The 12,634-nt window shown below is 39.6% G+C and overlaps 1 long non-coding RNA gene across 1 annotated transcript in view; it reads right to left on the bottom strand.

The window, feature by feature from the left end:
- LOC110265685 overlaps positions 1,108 to 12,634 on the bottom strand; it is a 16,939-nt gene continuing 5,412 nt past the window's right edge. The window contains exon 3 of the long non-coding RNA XR_002351891.1: positions 1,108 to 1,118. This is a non-coding gene — a long non-coding RNA (uncharacterized LOC110265685). The remainder of the gene's footprint in view (positions 1,119 to 12,634) is intronic.

Below are 12,634 nucleotides of genomic sequence, written 5' to 3'. Positions count from 1 at the left end.
TAAAAAAAAAATTTAATTATAATTTAGGTGCCAAAAAAAAAAACGCTAACATTACTGTCAAATTTTTTTCGATAATAAACTCAAAACGAAATGCTCATTGCATAAGATATTATTGGCAAAAATTTTCGACGGTCATTAGCGTCAGATTATAGATAATTGATTGTAAAAAATTACTAGAGACGTTTATAGCGTTAAATATTTTTGTAGAATAAATCGGTAAATCCAATGCTTTTAAATGAACTTTTTGAAGTGTAAAAACAGAAAAAAATAAAGAAGCGGCGAGCTATGTCTGCAGACAGAGGCAAGCTAAGGCATACGCAAACCAGAGGCAAATGGTGGTGGCAACAACGAACTTGAGGTGAGTGGAGACAGACGTGAACAAGGCGAACCATCAACATAAACTCGAGGAGGAGGAAGCGACGGTTATGGTGATGGTGATGGTGACAAAGACAAAGAAAAGAAGAGGAGACATCGATGATGATAAGAGGAAAAGGAAAAAGTGTCGCGACAGAGGAAGAGCAAGACGGCGTAGAAAGGGTGCGAGGATGGAGGAAAAAGAGAGGTAACACTACAAATCTGGTGACACGACAACTAGATCTAGAGGGAGGAGCAAAGTTATAGGTTCAGGCAAAGAGAAAAAAAAAAGATGTAGAGACAGAGAAGAAAGAGAAAAGAGGAAAAAGAAGGAGGAATAGTGGAAGAAGATGAATATCAGATGAAAAAGTCCTAGTTTAAAAAAAAGGGTAGAATAAGAATTTAAAAAATTGAATGAGGGTATTTTTAGAAGGCAATGTTATAAAAATTTCAGTTCTCGTTTCTAAAAATTTTAATTTTGTGTCACCACTTCCTAAAAATACTAAAAAACACTAAAATTTTATGTCTCAAAATTAAAATTTTAATTCTAATTTCTTACCATTAAATACAATACTCAGTCTCATTTATCCAGTCTCTAAAAACAAATGCATCCTTGAAGCTAGCCATAGAATAGTTATTCGGTTAAGGATTTGGTAACCTTTTGAAAAGAAGTATTTTTGATAATCTTACTAAAACTAACGAGTCTAACTAGAAAATCAACTTTTTATATGTAATGTACATCAATCAATTTTTTAATTTGAATTCTAATTCTTAAATTTTAAAATTTAAATTTTAATCTTAAATTCTTCAAAAATAAAAATGGAACAAATAATTTTACAACAAAAAATTTAGCTAATATTAACTATTCAAAAATTGTTCTATATACTTTTTCAAAAATAATTATAATTTGGGCTAAAAAAGTTTTATATGCAATTACAAATATTTTCTATATAAGAAATCAATTTTTATTAGCTAACATTAGCTAAATTTTTTATTATAAAATTATGATTTAAATTTTAAAATTTAGAATTTAAATTTAAAATTTAAAATTTATAATTGAAAAATTGTTTATATTGATAAAAAATTAATTCACTAGTTGAACTGTCTCTTAAATTATGATTATTTTTTGTTCAATTACGTAGTTAACTTCCATTTTGCCTTTGCTTACTGACTTCAAGACTTGATGTTACTTTCTTTTCTTTCTCTCTTTTAGTCCAGATGGCTGGCAGTTTGACTATCCTTGTGAGGCTGAATGCTGCTATGATCTGGGATGCCGAGAGCGAAGGTGGAGGAGCTTTGCCGTCAACGCTTCAGTCCCAGCCTTAGTCGGATTCCCAGACTGTTTTCCAGGAGATGGTTTTGATTGGAGTAGCCGATGTTGTTTCTACTGGGGTAGCCGGTGTTAAGGTTGAGAAGGAGGTTGTGGTGGTCCCAGCTCTTGATGCTAGTAAGAAGCGGAAGAGGGTGATGGAGGGGAGTAACGGGGAAAACGCGGAAGAGGAGGGGCTGATGGCATTCGTGATTGACCAAAGTTTTGATGCTCCGGCATTCATCGACCAGCATCTTTTCCTGGGCACGGAGGAAGTATTCCACCACTGTGATGTTGCTGGTCAGGCAAAGTCCGTGTATCGGGCCCTTTTTTATTTTGCTGTTATTGTCCGTAAGGCAGAGCCGGTGCTAGCTCAGGTCGGGCTCCTGGATGGCATGCTCCGCCAGTCTCAGGCGGAAGCTAGGAAGCTAAAGGAGAAGTTGGAGGCGGCTGAGACGACTCATTTGAAATCCGTGAAGGATGTGAAGGATGCTGGCGCCAAGATTTTCCACCTTTCCAAGTTAGAGACTTCGCATCCCTCCCAGATTTCTGGTGAATGCAAGCAGTCATCTGACGCCGAGTCTAAGGCTGCTTCTCTGCTGGTCGAGGCAAAGACTTTGAGGGCTGAAGTTGCCAAGCTAAAGAAAGAGAAGGAAGGGTTGCTGAATGATGCCAAGGACGCTATCTCGGCTACTGAGGAGACCATGAAGGCCTAGGTCCCTATGTTGGCTCCTGAGGTGGATATGTGAGTTATGGGGGCCTTCTGAACTATTAAGGATGGTAAGATAGTGGATTTGGATTGATCTTTTTTATAAGTTTGTAAGCTGGTTTGGCATAGCATTTTTCTTTTGGTTTGTAAGCTGGTTCGGCAAGTATATTTTGTGAAAATTTTTCTTTTTGAAACTGGCCGTGTTCTCGGCTTTTTTAATGTTTTTATGGTCTCTTGGTGGGCCGTTTTTGTGTATGAATAGTAGGACTCTTGGTGGGTCATCATAAATACTTGTTTAATTTTATGGATATCCGTTTATCTTGGCCTTGGGGGTGATGGGCCTCGGAGGTTGCCGTGTTTTATTCTATTGGTGCCGTTAGTTTGGTAAGCACGCGAGAAAAATATTTTTGAAAGGAACATGTAGAAATAAGTTTTATTAAAGGCTGGGCCTTTTTAAAACCTCCCATTGTGTGTAAGAAAGTGTGCCCGAGGAAACGACAAGGTAAACAATAAATTACAAAAATAAAATAAAAAACAAAGAAAAACTACCAAAAGTACCCATGAAGTTTATGAACGCTGACAAAAGTACCCATAAATTAAAGAAATTAACATTGTACCCATGAAAGATGGGTTCCGTATGACAAAAGTATCCAAATCTTAATTTTTTGTTGATTTTTTAATAAAATTTCTAAACTACCCTACACTCAACCTCAACTCACTTTTTTCAATCTTTCATAACTCAATTTGCACCAACTCTTGCCATGGAATCCAAAACTACTCCTACAACAAACCAGACCAAAATTAATGGTAGTGGTGGTGGTGGTAGAAGATCGGATCTCAACCGATTCACTCATAAGTTTATAATCCATACCCAAACCAAATTAATCAAACACCAAAAAATACTCAAAACATAAAATTTTTTAAATCTATTCATCCGATTTCAATTCACTTTAGCAAAACTAGAAATAGAAAAAGCCATCAACCATAAAAAATCAACGAATACATTCATCCAATTTGAAATTTATTTCAGCAAAAATCAGAAGTAGAAGTAGCCATCAACTGAATCTTCTGTAAATCAATCTCAGCCTTCATAAAAAATAGAAGCAGATTTAAAAAAAAATAGAACAGTATCATTTTAGTAGTAACTAAATCAATTTCTGAAAAGAAGAAAAATAAAATAAAAAAGTTTTAAAAAAAAGAAATACCTTTTTCTTCGCCGGCCAACTGTAACATCGTCAATAGCAGAACCTCCATCTACAATGCCGCCTCCCTTTCTTCTCTGATTTCTCTTTACCGAACCCGCTTTCTGCATGCAAGAGTACCACGACCCCTCTCTCTTCTTAGGTGTGCGACGACGGTGTTCTCCTCGGTTGGTTCAGACGCGCCACGACGACGTTCTCCTCGGCTGCAACAGGCACGCCACGACAGCATTCTCCTCAGGTTGGATCACAGGTGTGCGATGAAGGTGTTGTAGTCACCTTAATAGTGAGAGGGAGAAGTAGTGAGAGGGGAAGAGATTGGCGGTAATGGAGTAGGTGGGTGGCGGACGGCAATGAGGAAGTAGGAGGAGAGCTTCTGTGACTCTGTGAGGGTTTTTGAGGGATAAGTGAGGAGAGAGGAAGAAGAGAAGAGAAGGAGTGACGGTAGAATAGGGTTAGGGTGGGGTAGTTTAGGAATTTTATTAAAAAATCAACAAAAAATTAGGATTTGGATACTTTTGTCATACGGAACGCATCTTTCATGGGTACAATATTAATTTCCTTAGTTTATAGGTACTTTTGTCAGCGTTCGTAAACTTCATGGGTACTTTTGGTAGTTTTTCCTTTAAAGGAAAATAACAAAGCAGAAAAAATGACCTCAATCTTGCTTTAAAGGTACAGATCGGTGGGACGTTCTTATGTGTACTAGCGCCGCAAGTTTGTGGTGTCTCACGATCTCGGTAATTTGGTTCCGTTAAATCATTCAAGCTTATATTCTCCTTTTTCGATTACAGACTTGATCCGGTAGGGACCCTCCTAGTTAGGTGTGAGCTTTCCTTCTCTGCGGATTGGGGACCAATGTCATTGCAACGTAAGACGAGGTCTCTAGGTTTGAACTCTCGTTTCACCATACTGCGGTTGTACCTTAGGCTTATCCTTTATTTTAGGGCTAGCTCCCATAGGTGTGCTATGCTCCTGAGTTCATCCACGAGATCCCGCTCTGCATCCTCGTCGTTTCCTCCCACAATTTTCTGTGGGCCAAGATCCCCTACCTCCACCAAAATGACGGCCTCTAGGCTATATGTCAACTGAAAGGGGGTCTCTCCGGTTGAGGTTTGAGAGAATTTTTGATACAACCAGAGGACGAATCTAAGCTCATCGACCCATAAGCCCTTGGCTTCATCTAGTCATTTCTTGAGGCCTTTCACGATTATTTTGTTATCCACTTCTACTTGTCCATTCGTTTGTGGATGTTCCACCAAGCTGAACAGTTGGGAGATGCTGAGTCCTTCTAGAAATTCTTTAAACCGTTTGACCGCGAATTAATTCCCATTATCTGAGATTACGATCTCGGAGATTCCAAATCGAGTTATAACTTGCCTCCAGAAGAATTTTTATCATTGAGTTCCCGTGATGGTGGCCAGTTCCTCGACTTCAATTCGCTTGGTGTAATTGTTTATGGTGACTATAAGGTATCGAAGTTGCCCAGGAGCTGTGGGGAAGGGTCCTACGAGGTCAATTCCCTAGGTTCCAAAAGGTCAATCTGTCATTGTTATGTTGAGCTGGTGGGGGACGGCTTGTTGAAGGTCGGCATGGATTTGGGATTTTTTGTAGCTTTTGACCAACTTGAAGGAATCTCTGATGATGGAGGGCTAGAAGTACCCAGCTCGAATGACTTTCTGGGCTAGGATTTTGCCTCCGATGTGGTGGCCACAGCAACCTTTGTGAATCTCACGAAGTATGTAATCCGTGTCGATGGGTTTTATACATTTGAGGAGGAGCTGGGATAATCCTCGTTTGTATAGTGTCCCTACTATTGTTGTGTATTTTACGACTTCAGGCTTTATATGCTTTGCCTCCTTTCGGTCCTCAAGTAGGCTTTCGTCGGTAAGGTACCAAAGGATTGGGAAGGTCCAAGAGTGCTGATTCGATATGGCGAGGTTTTCCATGGCGTCTTGATGACTTCCTGGATTACTGATCGGTTCGTTAGGACCGACTTGTTCCTTGCGAGTTTAGAGAGTAGGTATGCCCTCGCATTCTATTCTCTGGGAATATGCTGGATGGTTACTTCGTCAAACTCAGACATCAACTCCTTGACTTTGGATAAATATTATTGTAATAGGGGGTCCTGTGTTTTTTAGTTCCCGTTTATTTGGGAGCTAATTACTTGAGATTCGCTGCAGACTTCGAGTGTTTTTGCGCCAACTTGTTTAGCTAGCATCAATCCGACTTTGTGGGCTTCGTACTCAGCTTGATTGTTGGAGATCGGAAACTTGTATCAAATGGATTGTTCGTTGGCGATCCCTTTCTCGTTTTCCAATATTATTCTTGCTCCTCCTAAGTTGGTGTTTGACGAACCGTCGACGTACAGTTTCCATAATTATATGGGTTCACTTCCCAGGGTCATTTCGGCTATGAAGTGTATCATAGCTGGGACTTTATTGTATTTCGGGGCTCAAATCTGATCTCATATTGTAATAGCTCGACCAACCAAGAGAGCATCTGTCCTGCAAAATTCGGCTTATGTAGCACTTGCCTAACAACCTGGTCCATCCGGACCGTAACGGGATGGCCCTAGAAGTACTGCCGAAGGCGTCGGGATGTCGTGGGCAATCCAAATGAAAATTTCTCAAGTCTAGAGTAGTGCATCTCGATGTTTTGGACGACTTTACTTATGAAGTATACAGGGCTTTGTATTTTTTGCTCGTCTTCTCAGATGAGCGTTGCTACTAGTGCTTCCTCTATTATGGATAGGTAGAGGTAAAGTGTCTCCCTCGTTCTTGATTTTGAGAGTACAGGGGGATTCGCTAGCACCTTTTTGAAGTGTTGGCAGGATTCTTCACATTCGGGTTCTCATTTAAAGCATATACCCTTTTTCATGAGTTTGAAGAAAGGGATGGCTTTTTGGGCCGATACTCCGAGGAACTGTGAGAGGAAGGTGAGTCGCCCAATCAGTCTTTAGACGTCTTTGAGATTTGCAGGGTTGCTCATCTCGAGGATGACCTTACACTTTTTTGGGTTTGCTTCTACTCCCCCGTTGCGTGATAATGAAGCCTAGGAATTTTTCGGCTTCCATCCCGAAGGCGCAGTTCGTCGGGTTAAGGCACATTCGATGCTTCCTCACGGTGTCTAGTATGAGTTTGAAGTCGTCAATGAGCTCCTCGCCTATCTATGTCTTGGCTAGTATGTCATCAATATAAACCTCTAGTTTGGTCCTAGAGAGGTCCTTAAAATTTTTGGTGATGAGCCTTTCGTAGGTGGCCCCAGCGTTCTTTAACCTGAAGGGCATCTGTAGTAATACATTCCGTCGGGGGTTACAAGCGCGGTTTTCTCCTCATCTGGTCGGTGCATGGGTATCTGGTTGTACCCAGAGTAGGCGTCCATGAAGCTGAGGTACTGTTGTCCCGAGGTAACGTCTACCAATTGATGCGTGAGCATCTTTCCTATCTTTTCCTAGTAAATTTGTATTTGAATTATTAAATTTAATCAAGATTTAAATACTTTTTAGCCACTATAAATGCTACTTTGAGTTATGTGTAATTTTGTTTATTTCAGGTAGCATTCAGATGGAATTGACGGAGTTCTATAAAAAAAGAGAAGAAAGTGAATGATGCTGGCAACTCTGACCTCCTTTCACTCTAATGGAAATAACATGAGCTACAGAGGTTTAATTGATATGATTTTAGTGGCATTAGAAAGCTAACTTCTAGAGCTTTCTAATGATGTAGTAGTATACACTTCTTCTCCAGCATACTCGGCTATACTGGCACCTAACTTGGCTATTCCCAAGTTAGGCGCCAGAAGAAGGACTTGCGCGTGAATTGTGTGCTGCTAGGGAAGCACCTAACTTCAGAATCCTGAAGTTAGGCACCAGGATCAAAGACCTCTCCATACACTCGCTGCATCAGCCAAGTCTAACTTCACATTTGTGAAGTTAGGCGCCAGCCAATCATCAAGGCAAGGTCCCCACGTCCTTCAGAAGCTGTGCAACGAGATTTTTTAGATTTTGATGAAAACTTTTATTTTAATTATAAATAGGAAAAGATATTATTTAGTTTTACAAAATATATTTTACATTAATTAGAATTAGATATAAAAGGAAAACGATTTAGCCCTTCGGGCTTCTCTCTTCTCTCACCTCATTCCGCAATTTACAATTTTTCAGAATCATTGTTTTCTTTTTGAGCCATGAGCAACTAAACCTCCACTGTTAAGGTTAGGAGCTCTATTTATTGTATGGCTTGATACTATTACTCTTCTATTTTAATTACTGTTTTGATTTCAATTTCAAGAATTTGTTTTCATTTTTCATCTTATGAATCTGGCTGGAACAGAAGTATGACCCTTATTCTAATTGAGTTCTTGTAAACCTTGGAAAAGCAATTTACCTGAACAACAGCTTGAAAACAAATTCTCCTAAATTTCTAATTATTTGGACTTAATAGGATACGTGACATATAATCCTCTTATATTTGGATAATTAAGATTTCTGCGGCACATAAACTAGTTTTGAACTTAACCCTCTAATCGGAATCAAGTGACCAAGGAATTGGCGGTTGATGAAGGTTAAAGGAAACTAAAAAGATCTAAGAAATTGGGGTTTAGTCACTTATATTTTGTCATGAATTGAATCTTGCATGATTAAAATAGTTGATAAGAAATAGAAATCCGGAAGATAAACAACTATGAAACCTTAACTATTTTCTCATATATTCTTCACATCAATTTACTGTTTGCTTTTATTTCTTTGAATTACTATTTTATGCTTTACAACATTAAAACACTATTTTCTGCTTGTCTAACTAAGTAAATCACTCAACTTTTGTTGCTTAGCCCATCAATTCTCGTGGGATCGACCCTCACGCACCTGAGGTATTACTTGGTATGACCCGGTGCACTTACCGGTTAGTTTGTGGACTTTAAATTCTGCACCACCAGTCCATTGATATTTGGTAGGGAAAAGGCGTCCTTTGGACAAGTTTTGTTTAAATCCGTATAATCAAGGCACATTCGCCACTTACCATTTGCTTTTTTGACTAGCACGACGTTAGCCAACCAAGTTATGTAGGGGAGTTCCCAGATGAAGCTTGCTTCAAGTAGGCTTTTGACTTGCTTTTTAACTTTAGCTGCTTGGTTGGCAAACATTTTCATTCTCCTTTGCACTACCAGCTTAGCTTTGGGATCTATGACCAAACGATGAGACATTAGGTTAGGTTCTATGCTCGGCATGTCGGCCGGAGTGAATGCAAACAAGTCCCTATCTATAGCCTTTCCATGTCCCCTCTGGTTTTGGTCTGGGCTTATTGTCCTATCATGCATCCAAATCGACGAGGAAGATCCCTGCCGCATCTTTGGACCTTTTCTGGAGTGCCAGGCTGGTGTTGTTGTATTCAACCGCAAATTTTTTGTCCCCGTGTATTGTTCCTATGGTGCCCTTTTCAACTTGGAACTTCATTGTTAGGAACTTGGTGAATATAACGACAGATAGTCGTTAATCGTTTTCCTTTCCAGAATGATGTTATAGGCCGTGGATTCTTTTAGAACCACGAACTCGGAGAGTACAATTTTTCTCTGGTGCCTGGCCCCAATGGTGACCGGTAGCATGATCGAGTCGTCCAGTTTGAGGAAGTTATCTCCGAGTCCGGTTACTTCATTGCAGTGACTTTGCAGATTCTCATTTTGGAGACCTAGCTTATCGAAGGCACCCCTGAAAAAGATGTTAGAGTCGGCCCCGATGTCTATTAGTATCCGTTTTACCAGTCCCATTCCGACTCTTACCGAGATGACGAAAGGGGCGTGCTTTGCCGAGGTGCCGTGTTGCCATGTTGCCATTCATCGAGGGAGAACGTGATTATCGCCAGGAGGAAAGAGATTGGTGTTTCGATTTTCACGGCTAGTACCTTGAGGTCCTTTTCAGTGCTGATTTGGATTTTTCTGGCGTGTCTTTTCCTATGATCACATTTACTATTATGGTCGGGTCGGTTTCTAGGATTTCCTAGTGTGCTTGACTTACTATCCTAGGATTATGGCCTTCCCATTCTGCCGTTCTTTCTCTTTTGGCTTTTCTGGGTTCTTGGATAATTTTGGCAAACTCGAGGAGCTTGCCATCTTGGATGGCTTGTTCAAAGGCGTCTTTCAAATCAAAGCAGTCCTGGGTCTTGTCTCCATATCCTTTATGATAGTTGCAGTATAAACTTTTGTTATTGTCTGTCCATTTTTTCAATTGTTGTACCATCAAGAGAATGCCCCGCTCTGCTATTTGGTGATCAATCTTTGTGATAGGGGCCAGTAGCGCACGTAGTTCGTGACTTTTCCACCCTAGGCTGCCAGCTAGGGGTGGTGGATTTGAAGTGCTCTTTGGGGGTGTCCTTGGACGGTCGTTTTCTCCAAGGTGCCGCACCGCCGTGCTGTCATTTATTGGTGGCCACGACCTGACTTACCTCTTCGTCGTTTATGTATTCTCTTGTGACGTTTTGGATTTTGTGCATGGTCTAGACTGATTTTGTGGTGAGGTATTTTTGGAAATCTTCATTCATAAGGCCCATTGGTCATGCAAAGGCTGACCACGGAATCCGTGAATCTGTCGGTCATTAGGCACTCGCCATTAAATCTGTCGAGGTACTTCCTCGTGGGTTCGTCTTGTTATGGCGTGATTCCGAGTAGACTGATCGGGTGCTTTACTTTGGAGATTTTGACGATAAACTTTGCCATAAACTTCCTAGAGGCATCATCGAAATTGGCGATTGAGCCGTTGGAGAGGGCGTTTAACCACTTGATTGTGGGGCCGACGAGGGTTACTAGAAAAGCCCTGTATTGAACCATGTCGGCGGCTCCTTCTAGGTTCATCCTGACCTCAAAGGGCATGAGATGTTCTTGTGGTTCCTTTGTCCCATCGTACTTCATGTTAGTCATCTTATCGAAACTATTGGGTAACTTAGCCTTCAGGATTCTATCGGTGAACGGGGTGGCTCCCATTATCACGTTCGTTCCTTGTTCATTTGGAATGTCATCATTGTCTTCTGTTATTGCCATCGCGTCATCGCTCTGGCTCTCGAAAAACATTGTGGTCTTGTCATTTTCCATGTCATCGGTCGGGCAACCGTTCGTTCTTGGTTTCTCGCCATGATCGGCTCCTGGAGGTCGCTTGACTTGCGTGTTCTGGCTGGTATCTCTCTTTGGATGTGACCCAGCCTTCAAAGGTTTGTACTCTTTGGTAGAGTTCTTAGATTATCTGGATTGCTTTTTCTCCTAAGCTGTCAGGTGCTCAGGTCTTATCAAACTGTCGATCATCTTGTTTCGGTCGCTGTCTATCAGGGGTTGGCTGGCCGTGCACGGCGTTGGTTATCCTCTCGTGGTTTAGGCATTGGGTTTCGTGGTTTTGATTCATGGCGACGGCTCGAGGATATCTCCACGAGATCCTTTGTCATGCTGTCGATACCTAGCGAGTCTCCACAGACGGCGTCAATGTACAAGAAATTGCTGGTACGGATTGTGAGATGGATCAGGGACTCGCTGGCTTTAGGTAGTGACGGGATCGGATCTTCTCGAAGCGACGGAATTGGTACCTGCAAAGATACTCCAACGCTCAGGTCAGAATAGATCTGAGAGGTGTATGTGAGGATTAGGAGTGTGTAACATACCTGGGGGAGTCCTTGACTCCCTTTATATAGTTTGTGGTCATTATCTTATATTATCTTGTTAGCTAAGAAAAGATAAGATAAGATAAGAGGAGTATTCGAATTTTGAATGTTACTGGTAGTTCGTTGGCTATCGGGCTTATCTGGGGAGTTGAGGTGGCCCAGGCCCAAATAACAGGGTTTGGTGGTTGCTCCGAAGAAGGACCTGGAAATCGAAACCAGAACAATTATTATTCTGTACAAGTAGTGTTGAATTATTACATGAATAAATATTTTAGAGTAGATAGTAATACATAGAAATAAATATTTATAATATTAGATGGATATTCTTTATTATTAGTTTAATATGATTTAATTTTCATGTGAATTTTAGCTTAGATTTAATATGCCTTGATTTTTTTTAAGTTTTATGTAGAATGTACGAATGGAGTAGAATTTGCTGAGAGGGTACGAGCATAATTTGAAAAGATTGACAAATGATATAAAATTTAAATTATGCATTCAATGTGTATGAAATTTATATTTTTTGAAGTTTGAATTTTATTTGATTTTTTTTTTCTTAGCAGGATTTTACGCACTGGACGGAATATACTAACACGACTTAGCAAGATTGCAAGGACATTCCTCATATGAATTGGCTTTGAACATGTGGTCTACATATTTGAATGGGACCATAATTATTCGTTGGTATCTATTTTAGTTGAGAGGTGGCATCCGAAGTCACACATGTTTTACTTGTCTTGTGAAAATATGACAATTACCTTATAAGATGTGGTTTATTAGTTGAGACTTCGGACTGAAAAAAATTCTATTAGTGACTGCAAGATAGGTTGGGAGCCAGGCACAAATTGACATAGACAAATTAAAATTTTATTTTTTTTTTAATTATACTTATATATAATATGCTCCGACTCCAAATTTTAAATGATCCAACCACAAATAAATTAATCCCAATTGCTTAAAGTCTCAAACCTACTTTTTTATCTCTTCAGCATTTGACTATTAGTAACCTATTTAAATTTAGTCTTCTCCCATTGTCAAGACTCGGCCATCACTCTCTTATTCCCCTAAACCCTCTTAATTTCTTTTCAAATTTTTGTTAATAATGAAGTGAAGAGAAAACAAAATAGTAAGACATCAAACTTCTCATTATTTATTGGTTTCATATTTTCAACCTTCTTTTTTTATTCTTTATCTAGTAGTCATCTTCTCTTCATCAAAAGATAAATTATAAATTCTCTATTTTTTATATACCTCTCCATAATTTTATGTATCTTTCAATTTCATTATTCCTCTTTTTGATATTTTTAATTGCAAATTTTAATTCAATAATCAATTATAGTTTAGGTATTAATCTAATTTTTTATTCTCTTCATGACTTTATATATTTTATTTTATTTTCAATTTATGATTCTTATTATTTGTT

This window comes from Arachis ipaensis, chromosome B08, assembly GCF_000816755.2.
Source record: "Arachis ipaensis cultivar K30076 chromosome B08, Araip1.1, whole genome shotgun sequence".
Lineage (NCBI taxonomy): Eukaryota > Viridiplantae > Streptophyta > Magnoliopsida > Fabales > Fabaceae > Arachis > Arachis ipaensis.
Note: the sequence above shows the minus strand (reverse complement) of the source record. Positions and strands in the feature narration are given on the sequence as shown.